This window comes from Chrysemys picta, chromosome 2 (assembly GCF_011386835.1).
Source record: "Chrysemys picta bellii isolate R12L10 chromosome 2, ASM1138683v2, whole genome shotgun sequence".
NCBI classification, from domain to species: Eukaryota; Metazoa; Chordata; order Testudines; family Emydidae; genus Chrysemys; species Chrysemys picta.
In genome coordinates this window covers 99,309,395-99,324,329 of record NC_088792.1, presented here as the reverse complement: position 1 = coordinate 99,324,329, position 14,935 = coordinate 99,309,395, and the positions used below count along the sequence as shown (strand labels likewise).

Sequence of the window (14,935 nt, the reverse complement as noted above, 5' to 3'; positions counted from 1 at the left end):
CAGCGCATCTTTTCAACTTGATCAGCACCTCTACTTTGGAGCTGTCTTTAGCAATTTTCCGTTCTTTAGTTAAAAATATAAATAAAATAAAGCATATATTGAAGATAGGTATGTGGTGGCATTTTGAGGAAAAAGTAAAATTTGGGAACCCAGACAATATTTCAATAACTAATCTAGAATAACTTGGTGAAGTCCCTGCACTAACACTAAATAGTAGCTTGGGTTTGGTTATCCTTTTGTCTTTGACTTATAGTTTTAATACTAGTGGTTTGTGAAGCACCAAGTACTTTGAAGATACACTGTTTGAGGGCTTCACAACCCCCACAAGTAAGAGATTCACAAGTTCTTTACAGTGTCTTGGGTGTTACGTGAAAAATAGTATGTACAATTGGTATGGACACCATGGTAGGTGAAGGTTTAAAAAAATAAGTTATACCAAGTCAGGACATGACATAACATACTGATTATGATGAACATTACTTGGCTTTAGTCAAAAATAAAGATCCTCTGTTATGACTCCCAGATTACAAATTCATACTGGCTATTCTTTTTTTAAAGGCATGTCCACTGATCTTCTGTGTAGATGTTGATGATTGTAAAACTACCCTTTCCGGCAAGCCCTCGGTAAAAGACACATCCATTTCTCTGCCTGTAACATGTTCTTCCTCTGCACTCCTCCTGTCTGTAGCATTTTATTAGAATCAATATGGGCTTTCAGAGAAAGTACTTTCAAAATCTGGGTGCTGAACTTTGCTTTCAGTTGTGTATCAAAGGAGGATAAACAAGTATTATACCTGAAAATCTATCACCAGAAGTGAGCAAAAAAAGTCAGACAGAGGGAAAGCCACATAGAAAAAGCATACTTCCTTATACTTGTTCTGTAGTTAAAGCCCCATTTTTATTACGATTATATGGCCACACAAATGATCATGTCATTTTGGCTTTTGAAAGAGTTGCTACATAATTTTTCTTCAGAATCTAAGTCATTGTACCAAAAAAGGAATCTCTCTCCCTTTGGACTAGGTGGATGGATAGAGGCTTACTTGAGAGAGAATTCTGATGTCAGCAGTAGCTCTGCAAATCTCTGTCTCTTCAACATGGTTTTCAAAAGTTTGGTGCAATGTCTTGGAAGATTAATCAAAATGTATTTAATTTAGCTCAGTTTTAAATAAACAGTCTCTACCAACATCTTTTTTCCCTTCTGTTGTTCAACCAAGTCAATGAATCTTTTTGGAGTTTTCTGACAGGGCTCTGTCTGCTGATGTTATACACCTCTACCCTGATATAACGCTGTCCTCGGGAGCCAAAAAATCTTACCACATTATAGGTGAAACCGCGTTATATCAAACTTGCTTTGATCCACCGGAGTGCACAGCCCTCCCCTCTGTACCCCCCCCCCCCCGAGCGCTGCTTTACCACATTATATCCGAATTCGTGTTATATCGGGTCATGTTATATCGGGGGAGAGGTGTAGCAGGAACACAGCTTGGGGTAACCCCTGGAAGATAGAAGACCATGGTAAGCAATTAGCATTGGCTATGTTTTCTGTAGGAGACTTATTGTGACAAGCTCTTAAAAAGGCTTAAGCTGGAGAAGAGAGAAACCTGTTATACCATGATATGACAAAGATCAGGGAGAAAGAAGTGCTCCTTTCACATCTGCCACCAGAAGTGATTTTTGGAAGAGAGAGGACAATCCTGAAGGAGAAGAAGATAGGGTAGATGCAGGTCAAAGTCTCATGTAGCCAACCATACTCGATTTTCAGGTCAGTCTGGTGTCATAAAAGACAAATATAAATGTGTTTATAAAAAAAAAAAAGAAAGATTGAGATGAGGAGACCTATAGCATTGATTTCTTGCTGTACAAGCACATGATTATAGGACAGCAGAGGAACTGACACATACCTCATTCTTATAAGGCCAAGCCACAAGAAATACCAGGGATTCTGTCCAAGAAAGTAACTAGAGTGTCCCAAGCTTCTACGCACTGTAATACAAACAATAAATAATAATAATTTCTGATGGGGATAATTCTTTTCTCTTTTCCAAGTGGATTAATAGACTATGGGCATTTTCTATCTAAACAGACAAAAAATAAGTTCACTCAAAGAGATTTTTTAAAAAACACTGAAATCCTGGTAAGTATTTTATTTAAATCTCCTCAGAAGTTGTAAGAGTTCTCAGTAATCAGGAAAAAAATATATAAAAAAATACTCCATTGTAAGCTTTCACGAGGTAACACTGGTTGCAGGTTAAATGTAATAAAACTGCTTTTGGCTTTCACAGTTACATTCACTGGACCCAGTCCTGCTTGCTTTTACTCACATAAGGAGTCTTTGTATAGCCTGTGAGACTATTTTCATGAGTAAAGATGAGCAAGACTTGGCCCTTGACTCTAGTTTATAGCTTTCTCCAAACTGCATACACACAATAGCTGTTTGTCAGGACTCCTATATCTCTATATGACGGTACAGTACAGTATTGCAAACTTTAGGCCTGATTCCGCAGTCTTAATGAAAGCAAAGCTCTCATTGTCATTAGTGAGAGTTTTGCCTGTGCAAAGATTGCAGAGGTAGGCCCTGCGTTACCTAATATTTTCTTTCTGGATTGAATTTTTTTGCTCACCTAAGATTAAATTGTCTGAAACCTAAGCAGACCTAAATTCCCTTACTGATCACTATAGAAAATGCACCTCCATATATATATATACACATTAATTACACATTAGTACAGTATGTCTGTGCTGTTTTCAAAGGGATTACTGCAACTGCAGCTGAGAGCTATTGAAATTCTAACTGAAATAGGGGTTAGCGTCAACTGTGAGCATTTCAGCTCCCCAGCAAAATTATTTGTACCTCAGTGATGATTTAAAATATTTTTTCCCCATATTTAGAATACTGAAATTTAAACTAAACTGGGAAATTACAACCATAGCAATATTGACAATTTGATGGAAATAAGTTTAGTTGCTAATGTAAAAATAAACATTTCCAAGAAAGGAGAGGAAGGCATGATTGTATTTTTTTTTTTTTCTTTTTAAAAGCACACTCTTTTCTTTCCAGCCTCAACTGTTTTAGTCGTTCAAATGCCAGTCACTGTGTGCAGGTTTATTAAGATTAAATAAAACATATAGCTACTTTTTCACATTGAGTCAGAGTGCATAATTGGCTCAATCTGTAATGCCTAAATGACAAATGTAAATATTTTAACAAGTGAGCAGCTGCTGCATTTCCACTTCACGCTCCTTGCGCTGCTCTTGAAGAAGGGCGGGGGGGGGGGGGCAGGGGATATAAAGGGAGAATGAAAAAATGCACTGAAATGACACATCTTGAGAGAATGTGTTTTAATGCGGAGATTTACAAAGTTTTGCTCTGTTCCATGGCAACCTGGGTACACAGATTAAACATGCTATTTGAATAACATAGGGCAGGTAATCCCCGTGCCAAAAATGAGAGAGAGCGCGCGCTGAGGGAGCTTGATTAAACCAGCAGATATGTGTGACTCTGTTTGGTGTATGTTAGCAGCAGGCGTAATTGTGGAACAAACGGGTTTTGGCCTTGGTCACAGGTTTCCGTTAATCATGTTTGGAGAATCCATTTAATTTTTTTAAAGCAATATTGAGCTCTAATATATAGCTATCTGTACAGCCATTGGCACTTACTTTAAAAGGCTTTATAACAATGCATTAAAGATATAACGCTTCTTGAAAATGGAGACTTATATTTCTTAACTTCTTAGTGATAACTCAGTGTTAGAAATCTTAGAAATTGCACAGTGCTTCAGTTGCTTCCCTTGACCTGCCATATATACTCGATGGGTGTGTTACTAGATGTCGACTGTATGTTAGCTAGCTGTTCAGGAGATATGCAGCAGATATGCAAATTGGGCTTTTGTTGCCGGATTTGTCCTTGTAGAGGAGCGGATTCACCCCTGCAGCGCCTCCTGCTGGTGACTTCTGGGAATTAGCTCTTCCAGCGTCCTGGAGCGCCCCCTGCAGGCTGGTGATCCACCTGTCCTCTGGCCCAGTGTCCCTCCCGCACCCCGGTGCCCTTGTATCTGGGGTGTTGCCCCCTGGCAGTACACCCCTCAGTACTAGGGTCTCCCCTCCCTGGGGAACCCCCACCCACTATCTCTACCTCACCTCAGAATAAGGCCACTGCCAGTCTCCAACTAGCCCCCGTTCCCTGGGGCAGACTGCAGACTCATCACAGGCAAGGTTGGGTTTGGACCTGCTGCCTTGGCCTAGCCCTGGGCTGCCCTCTGCAACCCCCAGTACCCCTTGGCCTCCTACTAGGCCACAGCCTGGGGCTATCCAGGCTGGAGCTCCCCAGCTCCTCAGCCTTTCCCCAGCCCTGCTCCACTACAGGTACCCTATGTCTAGCTCCCTGCAGCCAGGCCCTTCTCTCCCTGAACGCAGAGAGAGACTCTTGAGCTCCTGGCTCCCAGCCTCTTATATAGAGCCAGCTGAGGCCTGATTGGGGCGTGGCCCAGCTGCAGCTGCTTCCCCAATCAGCCCAGCTTAGCAGCTCCCAGCCACAACCTTCCCCCAGGGCTGTTTTAGGCCCTTCAGGGCAGGAATGGGGTAAGCACCCCGCTACAGTCCTACATGTGGTCTGTTGTTGCAAGAAGTTTGTTTATATTATGATAGTGCTTAGAACCCAAGTCAGTGACTAGTGATGCCCATTGTGCCAGTAATCAAACTGAAGAATTCCCATAGGTCCGGAGCCTAAGAGACATTTCAAGCGGTACCAGAAGTCTGTGAACAATTTTAATGCTTTGTGATTGACAGGCCGTCCCCTGAATATAAGTTACAGCACGAGATCATGCTGAGAGACCACTACTTTCTCATGGCAGTTCAGTTCATTCTCATCTCAGCGTAATTCTCCAGCATATACCACTCAGTAAGTTCTATTATCTTAGCCCAGTGGGTCTGTCTGATTTGGCAGATTAATGACAAATTGTCTTTTTGTTCAGTTTTGTAGTCGAGTGTGGGAATCAAAAAATGAACTGACATCTCTTCTCAAAATAGTTTCCTTCAATGCTTAATATAAAACATCAGTTGTGCTCCCTGGTGCTAAAGAATTCATATGAACTCAAGTGGGAAAATTCTCCTTTCTATGAAGTCAATATTAGATTAGTAAAACTGAGAGGAGAACCTGGCCTGTGAAATTCAGTTTAAATAAAGTGAGGGCATCTACCATTTGAAACTGTGGCTATCTAGTGTTTGTTTATTTATTGGTTGGACTACAGTAGTGCTCTAAGTCTCAGTCAGGATTGGGGACCCATTATAGAAGATGCTTTACAAGTAGATAGGCAGACACATATTCTACCTCAAAGAGCTTGCATTCTGTTTTATGACAAGACACAAGAAACAAGCGTACGTTAACAACATGGACATTCAGATAGTCAACATTATGTTTCAGAGTTAACATGCAATTGGGATGGGTGAGGGAAGCATGCTCCTCTTTTATGACCAGATGCTGTGTCAGACTCACTGCACAGCATCTTTAAAAAGTTTTTGGGAAAATAAATAAACCCTCCATTCCAATGGCTTGGTTTTAAATGGCTGAAGTACCAGCTGGAGCCCTTCTGTATGATCTATGTGGGGATTTAGTTTTTGAACAGGGAGATGACCCCCTGGATCTTCATCAAAGTACTTGTGCTCAGTGATGATGGTAGATTAGAAACCAGGAGAGGGAGCTCTCTTCACACTAGCCAAGAAACAGAGAGTGGGCCCAGATGGGGGGGGGGGGGGGGGGGGCGGGGGCAGGGAATCACTGCTTACCCAAACTGGGAGGCCAGGTAAGTAAGGTCTCTTCTTTAGAATAGGAAGCAAACTGTATTCCCCTACTTTAACCTCCGTTTACGCTTCTTAGGAAAAAACAGTATTTTTGGGCTGCCTGGTATTTTTCCACTCTCTTCCCTGTTACACTTCTATTTGTAGTTCTATCATTTACCATGACAGACCTGTAAATAGAAAGACAGATGGGCATAATCTACACTCAGAAGTCTTTCATCAGGTCACCAGCATAACTGTCTCTATCGAATAATATTAAAATTAGTAGAAGAGCTTTACAAACCTCAGTTAATGAATGAACTGTTTGTCCCAACAGAAAGCAGAGGAGCTATTCTGGCACTGTGAATTACTTCTGCTTTCCCATCCTGCCCCATCCCTTCTTCTGGGTGGTGCAAATTAATTGAGGAATATAAATTTTGCAGAGCAAACCGAAAGAATCGAAGTGGAAAGTAGTTTTATTTTCCCAAGTTCCTTTGTTTTTTATTTCAGTACAATATAATGTAAACAAATCAGGATATGGCCCTACAGTCACAGAAACGTACTGAAGATGGTCACCCTATGAGAGATGTGACTCTTATAACATTCAGTACCAGTGACAACAAAACGATCAAGGCAATGGTTAGCTACTAAGGAATGCTTTACACATGTAAGTAAACAGAGCAATGGAGATTGTGGTCAGAGGGGAATGGACTAGGTCAGGCCACCCTCCCCAGGTTCCAGAACTGAGTGACTGTCTAATCTGTAGTTTGATCAAGTATACTTGGACTTTTAGTGTTATCTCTTTATTCTTGTGACAGGCCAGTTGATCATCTCCTTAAAGAAGCCATCATAACCTTGCTCATCAAATGTAATGTTTTTTGTAAGGTCAGTGAAAGGGCTGTCTTGTTAACACAAGTTTCATGTTCTGTTTGTATATTTTGGGAACAGCTTTGTTGGGCAACTCAGGCTCAGCAAGGCCCTTTCTGCTACTTTCCTGTGAGAGCCCACTCTTCATAAGTGAGGTGCATCCTCTTTTTAAAGATGTTTTATTTTGTCATCAGACTGATTTCCAACTGGGAGAGAGTAAGATAAGTTTACAGTTGGAACAAGAGTTTTTGAAACTGATGTTGGGAGACAATCATCCCACTGTAATTATGCAGATTTTCAGTAGGATTACTATGTAGCTAATCTAAAATGTGCATGGTTTTGGAAGACCTATGCCAATAATTCATGCTAGGGACCATGTTCTGCTCTTGATTATATATGTGCAAATCTAGAGCAACACCCTTGTCTCTATATCCTTTTGAGTTCAGGCCAGTTACTCTGGATGTTGTGCCGACTTCCATTATAGATAATCAGAATAATCTCAAAAGATAGTATTTATCTCAACCACTACATTTAATATTCCACAGGTTTTTGTAATATCCAGCAAACCTGAAAGGTGTGCTACCTTCTCTGCTACTGTTGTTCTGAAATGTTCTGTGTGACTGGGGAGCTGTCCAGCATCTTCTGAGAAACAGGCAGGTATCAGGGCTGAATTTCAAACTGAGAAAATTAGTAATACTATTTACCATGAGAAAATGGAATGGCTACTACTTCTTCCTCTTAGTCTTAACAATTAATTAAAAAAAAAAAAAGGCATGAGCTAGTCTTCATGAAAAGAAAGCAGTCACTTGCAGCTGCTGGTTCCATCTGTGCACATCAATTTCTAGCCTAACCAATCTTTCCCCCATAGGATGCAAAAGGAGAGAGGCAAGAATTCAACAGTGACTCAGCATTTGGGAAGAAAGTGAAAGCAGTGGCGCTGATTTAGCCACTGAATCAGCAATGAAGGATTATTGTTAACATTAGTGCAATGGACAGAGAATACTATCAACCCTGTCCTGTTAGTAGTTCTTCTAATTAGTGGCATTATAAAGAGCATCTCCATGCCAGATAACTGCAGGTGAATTTGTGCCAGTGCTGGTGTATTATTCAGTCCTGTGAATGTTACCTCACTATCTGAGTGACATGAAAGGGGGAATCATTAGAACACATTTAAGAAACAATGTGATTTATTTTTCACTATTCTCATTTTTTCTTTTGTTTGTGCTTTTGGAGTGAATTTTACTAGTTGTTTCACTATTCAAAGTAATATGGATTGATTATGAGCTATTCTCCATGCTTATCTTATGGAGTATATTCTCTTCATGCTATGTGATTAGTTACTGAAGTCACATGCTATTTTCTCTGTTCCCTGATTGGATGGCTCCCAGTCCTCAAAGAATTTTCAAGATGGTAGCACAAACACTTTCAACATATTTACTCATGTAAATATATATTTGCACAAGTATTCATGACAATTTTCCCCCCTCATCTTTCCTGTGAACTAAAATTTTCTCAAACAAATATTTCTAAAACCTGAATAAAAGGGGTTGTGAAGACTGTTTAAGTTCATTGTCAATTTCAGTGTTGATAGCTCATGATATTTGGTATACATACATGTCATCATTTCTGGGTACCTCCCCTCTGATTTTTAAACACATGGGGTTGGCAGTCCTGCAGTTTTTATTTAAACAAAAATGTAATACTTTTTCATAACTTTCACCCAGCTCTGTGTTAATAATGTCTATGTATGCTTTCAGAACGTTTCTCTAATTCATATAGTAGGTGAAAGTTTCTTTTAATAAGCTATCTTGAGTTGAAATTTTCCCATGTTAAATATATTTAATTATAGCTGGATTAGGAATAGAAGGGTGTACTGTGGAGCTCTATTGGAGGCAAAATTTTTGTCATTCCTCCTGGTAGTACCAAGCAGACAAGTAGCAAACCACAAATTTGGGCTCTAAATCTGTATGCTGGATTGTTATAGGCTTAGTACATTCCTCTATTGTCTCACCATAGCTCCTGAAAGATAGCCTCAGTGTAACTAATAATTAGTGGTATTACTAATAATTCATTAAATATCGCCTGTATTCAGATTCTCTTGATGTCTTCTGAAGTCCTTTTTACTGTTCCTTCTAAAACTAAAGCATAATATATGAATGTAAGATATAGGCCCAGGTTCTCTTTTACTCCCAAAAGAAACTGAACATATTAGAGGAAGGGGATCATTAGGGGGTCCCCTGATTTATTTTTTTATTTTTATTTTTTTGCCAGTTCCAGCCATGGCATGGTTTAGAGCAGTGTTTCTCAATGACAGGTCCATGGGTCGGTTCCTGAGATCTCCTTGACACAGTTTAGGAAGGCAGCAAGCCAATCCCTGGTATTAAAAAGGTTGAGAAACATTGACTTAGAGCATCTTGGGAGTGAAATAAGAGCGATCTAGTGTTAGGGCTGCAGAATGAGACTTTCTCTTGCCCATGGTTATTCTTATCTTACATTCCATTTTGGTGCAAACAAAAACTCTCAATTGTGTCTCTTTGTGCTAGGCTCATCCTGCTCTTTCTGTTCCTGTTAATCCTGTGATAACAGGTAGAAGAATCTTAGAGCATGCTAACACTCCTGGATTCTGGAGGAATGTAGGACACATGCAGAATTATGCTGCAGTATTGAATGCTGTGTCCGGACCACCTCAGGAGTGTTGGAAGGCCATGTTTAGCCAGTGAGCCACATTTTGGTCCTGACTGTGTTGCCAATTACATAGTAAGCCTAAAACCCCTTTGATGTTGTTTTTCTTGCTTTCCGCTCTGTATTTACCACTGCAGTGACATTGGTGAATGACACTGTTTTACAGCTGAATTCCTTTATATGACAGTCAGTAAGATATCATGTGGTTCCACTCAGCATGGAAACCCACTAAACACTTTCCAGGTTAGCAGAGTACTGTCTGGTTTCTGGGGTTTCATCCTGAATCCCTCTGGTGCTCAAGCTAAGCAAAAGCTTCTTCTCTTGAAGTTATCTTTATCTTGGTTATCTTTTGCCATACAGACTCTGTTGTCAGCCTCCTCTGTATCCTTCTCCAAATAAAGGTAAGGGTCACATTCTCTCCTGTTTTACATCACCTGTAATCCCTTTGATATCAGCGAGGTTGAACCAGGTGTAAGTCAGCAGATAATGTGGCTCATGGGTATCTATTTAGTGAGCTAGTTAGCAGAATGTGAATTATTGTAAGTCTTTGGAGCAGGGACTGTCTTTATTACATGAGTGTGTGGCAGTGGTTCTCAAAGTTTTGTACTGGTGACCCCTTTCACATAGCAAGCCTCTGAGTGCACCCCCACCCCCATAAATTAAAAACACTTTAAAATATATTTAATACCATTATAAAAGCTGGAGGAAAAGCGGGGTTTGGGGTGGAGGCTGGCAGCTCGCAACCCCCCCCCATGTAATAACCTCACGACCCCCTGAGGGGTCCCGATCCCCAGTTTGAGAACCCCTGTTGTATGGCACCTAGCAAAATGGGTCCCTAATTGGGGTTTCTCAGAGCTACTGAAATACAAATAATAAAATCAGCTACTAGTACTTACAGGATGACCTCATCAAACTTTCTTCACACAAATAAAAGTAGCGGCTAGCTTTAGTATAAAGTGGATTTGTAATAAAGCAGCATTCCCCTCCACGCCCACCCCATACAAACAAAGCTTTGCACTTGAAGAGGTGACAGGTACAACCTATTCACACTGTCACTGCGGGGCACAATGGAAACAAAAATACAATAGAAGAAAATCCACTCTGAGTACTAAAAACAATCACCTATTCCTCTTTCAAGTTGGATTCAAATTAGATGCCAAAGTGTTAGGGTTCTTATAAACTATTCAAATAGAAGTGATTGAAGAACAAAAATATAACAGTAAAACAAGCCAACCAACCCGCCTTCCTTTACCTAGCCTGTGTGTATTTAGGGTTATATGCTACCCTCCTAAAGATTAACTGACCCAATAGGGGAACTTGCTCAGGAAACTCTCCTTTAACATTCACTAAGTTCACCTCTGCTCCTCCCCTTAGCAGTGTGGGACAGGGACAAGGATACAGCTGTTGAACTTGATGAATCCTGAACATCTTGGAGCTCAGAGAACGCTGACGTGTACCCTGGGCTAGGGTTGCCAACTTTGGTTGGATGAACTCCTGGAGATTTCATCACAAGACATAATCTTTAATTAAAGATTAATCTTTAATTCCTGGGTACTCCCGGACAATCCTGGAGGGTTGGCAACCCTACCCTGGGCTAGCCCCACAAAGAACTCTTTTTGTTTTTTTTCTGCATAGAAGTCTCCCACTCCCCTATGGTGCACAGCTGTCTCTGGAAGGCATGCTGCCACTGGATGCCCTCCTCCTGAGAGAGACTGCAGGAAAAGCCATGGCTTTTAGTAGCATTAACTCCCTCCTGAAATTCTGTGGGGTTCTGAGGTGAGCATGCAATGGACAGCCCTGGGCAAGCAGCTGGCCCAGCTTCAAACCTTCTTATTCCTGCTGGCACCTCTTGAAAACCCATGCATCCCTCAAAACCTGAAGTAGTCACAGAAGGATTCCCATGGCTTGGGAGCAATCAGGAGAGTATGTTGCTTTGGTTCTTTCCCTCCAGACCTCTTCTCAAAGGATTAGAGTCCTTTGTGTCACAATTCCTGCTGCTTTGCACCACTCACTAGTCATGTAATGGAGTGGAACAAAGGACCTCTGAAATATATTAGCCATGCTCTTACTCATCTGTGTCAGCCTTTTTTACTAAGATCTATGATTGAATTCACAGTGAACTAGGTAATATGGCAAGTTATAGCAGGAGTACAGGGAAAAACACTTCCAACTCTGCCAGATAGGCCTAAATTTGGGGGTTTTGGTATCGAACGTCAATCACCTTAGTTTGAAAATTTTGCACCTAGCTGTTTAAGATACCACCACAGGTAGCTGTAGTCATATTAAATGTAAATAATTTAATCTGTGGTCCTACAGCTTTCAGTCTATATCCCCATTAGTTAACAGCCTTTTCAGCATTTGTGCCCCCTGTACTAGCAACGGTCATTTTGCATAATTTCTTTTACCTTTTATTGTGTCCTTTGGCAAACATTGTGTAATGAATTTCTGCTTCACAAAATCTGTTTAGTAATGTAAACACTGTGTCAGAGGTTTTATATTGCAAAGCTGTTGTCACAGTATTAAATAAGCATTAAAGGAGCGATCAATTAACATTTCCATTTGGTTCTGCAAATGAAAATGTTAATTGAGCTCTCTTTTTAAAATACTGTACCACTGGTCCAAACTTGCATTGTATTTGATTAGATTATACCTCCCGTCCAATTAGCCTTCCATCTGAATTTGTCAGTTATGTACAGCATGTTACCTAGGATAGATAATTCATCTTTGTTTTAATTTTGTGGTCCTCTCAAAAGCTAGTTTTCCCCTATATACAAAGTACTTTGCCTGCCATCCAAATTAAAACTGTATTAAGGAGAACACTACTTGCTGTGCTTGCAGAGCTGATATGAAACACTACAGCTATATTCCCCCTGGAACTCTGAATGCTACAAATGTACTTTGGAATGGAAAACTTATTTTTTTCTGGATGGTTGAGCATAAGTAAATAGGATTGTGCTAAAATCCATGCAAATCAACTTTCTAAAGCAGTGCTTGCTGATCTGAAAAGACCATTAAATTAGGCACTATCACTTTCAAATGGCTATAGTCTAACATGCCTCTGCACAGTCCTCTTCAAAAGACTGGTAAACACAGTACATGCTAATCCCAATTAAACTCAAAATGTCCTTCTGTGTTACTTTGTTTCGTTGTTCTTTTCATCCTTAATGGAACTGTAACTGAATAATTCTCTTGTCTCTATTGGATTATGAATTAACAGCACATTGAGATAGTATTGCTCTTGTTTGACAACAGGGATTTACTATTCCTGTACATTATCTGTGTTGTCTGAAGCAAGAGATTTCAAAAACCTTTTCAAGCCATTAATGTTATGATGTAGCAAATAATGAGATTTTTACAGTGTGTGTTTTCCCAGTGTGGTAATGCAAAGAAAATGAACATAATTAATGTGACAAAAATATAGCGAGTAAGATCTATGACTTGTTCAAATAGTCTGCAAAAACAGTATTTACTTTGGCGTCTGTTATTTGCTTGTATGTATGCAGTAGACTGGTGCTTTGGAGAAAAGAAGTGATGGGAACTCATAGGATATAAAGAATCAGATTCTGCCCCAAATACCTAGCCTAGATCCTATTGACTTCAATAGAATTTGTCTGTTCATATGTTGAGACAGAATTTAGACCAAAGCCTTTCACTTCTTAGCCATTGATTCAAACCAGGTCCAGTTCAATAGTGATCAAAAATTATTACCATTTGATGGCTCCTTGGTGGCTTCAGTCTAACTTCTAGTGGACATTGCCACCATCACAACTGGCATCTCGAGTATGGTGAATATTCAAAATAAATATTGTTTTAAGTTGTTTGCTTGCAGAGTCTGTTTCCACTTTCATACTATATGTTCAGCTATCCCAGTGATATTAATTGGTGTTGCACACCTGAACCAAGAGAATAAGCTTTTATGTAGTTAGAGTCAAGGTTTTGAGGAACAGAAATGGATGCTGTCTAGATCAACAACTCTAAAATTAGATCTACCAGGCTTGCTTTCATTTGTGGTCATGTGTGTGCACATCACACAGTACCTCCACTCTGTCTGTTTTGTTCTTGAAAGCAGGCAGGAAGTTGAAACATTAACAATCTTGTGTTATTTGGGTTTTTTTTAAACTTTGGAGAGCTGGATTCTTGTACAGAGAGAAACTTAATAAAGGAACTCCTTTCTAAGTCAACCACTTTCCAGTGCTATAATACTATTTACTTCAACCTCTAAAGAGCACCTGTACTAAGTGACTAGAGTTTGGTATTCCCTGGGAGAGTCACTTAGGGCAGGTTGCACTATATATATTTTTTTCACTGCCTCCTTACAAGGAGGAGAATAAAAGGGAAATATAGGACATGAGTGCTGTATATTATCATGTGTAAACATGGACCTAGAATCTCAAGGAAACCCAGTGCTTTTAATTGTCAATGACTCAGTAGAATAGTCTGTGTCTGTAATTCATACTTCATTTTGGATTGAGGGGGCTGTATGGGTTGGGCGGATGTGGGAAAAGGCAGGTTTTTATGTTCAAGGGAATAGTTTAAAAAGAAATGCAGTGTTCTTAAACTAGATAATATTTTGGACGTGCCAGTGCTAACTGCTTATAGACTCTGTAAATAAGGATCATAAAAGCAATGTATTTCAATCATCTTGATGTTGCCTAATATTTTAAAAGCTATGCAACCAAGAATTTTGTGCACTGTTCTCAGGGAGATTTTTCTCCTCTCTTCAACATTCTTTGCCGTGTAATTCACAAGGAGAAGACATACTTGAGATGTAGAATTGTAACTTTTATAAGTGAAAACATATTGATTAGCATAGCAGCTTTTTTCTCTTTCACATTTTGCTGAGTGTGGCTATGCTGTTTCTAATTAAATGATAGGGGAAATGTTTGCTTCCTACCCAAGCTGACCTGAGGTAACCTTGCAGCAGCTGTTCATACTGAAAAACTGGGATGATCTTAGGAAAAGCTAAAAGAAACATACAAGAAAACTGTTCTCTCATGGATTAACAAAAAGCTGCTAGGAAGCTGGAAAATTTCCCATTTGGTTTAATTACAGAGATCTGGTGAATTGCAAAAGTTAAAGGGGGGAAAAACCCTAATACTTAAGCCAGTGAGTTTCCCAATTCTAAACAGGGAGACAGACGTATATATCCCAAGTGAGAAATCTATAAAAGCATATTCAGGAGTCTGCTGTCCTCTGAGATATGTATAACTCCATTGAGCTTTAGTGGGAGTTATGCATGACCATTCACAGAAGAATATTTCTTATAGTATCTATGAGAGGGGGTGATTGGTTAAGTGAGTTGAAGTACCTGGCCCTTTATTTGAAATATTTATAGAGTACAGTGTATGACACATTGAGAGTGAATGGAAGAGGAAATAGAAACAGTAAATGAGAAGCCTATATATTTTATTGTAAACCATTATTTAGGAAAATAACTGTTTTAAAGAGTGAGTGCCCAGTCCTTCCGTGTGCTGAGTGACTTCTGTGGGGAGTTAAACACAGTAAATTCCACCTGAAATCAGCAGGAGTTGATAGCATTTGGCACCTTTCAGGATCAGGATATTAATGATAGGGTGCAAAACTACTATGCAGTAAAGGATTGATGGAAGTA

General features: G+C 39.8%; 1 protein-coding gene and 1 long non-coding RNA gene across 4 annotated transcripts in view; one reads left to right on the top strand and one right to left on the bottom strand.

Moving 5' to 3' along the window:
- EGFR (epidermal growth factor receptor) overlaps window positions 1-14,935 on the top strand; it is a 225,145-nt gene that overhangs the window by 56,894 nt on the left and 153,316 nt on the right. The window lies entirely within an intron of this gene.
- The window catches only part of LOC135981417 (uncharacterized), a 61,511-nt gene that overhangs the window by 24,103 nt on the left and 22,473 nt on the right, over window positions 1-14,935 (bottom strand). For 2 of the 3 annotated variants that reach the window (XR_010598410.1, XR_010598411.1), the window contains exon 2: window positions 1,905-1,986. The exons of the other annotated variant lie outside the window; for it this stretch is intronic. This is a non-coding gene — a long non-coding RNA (uncharacterized LOC135981417). The remainder of the gene's footprint in view (window positions 1-1,904; window positions 1,987-14,935) is intronic. 3 annotated transcript variants of the gene reach the window in all.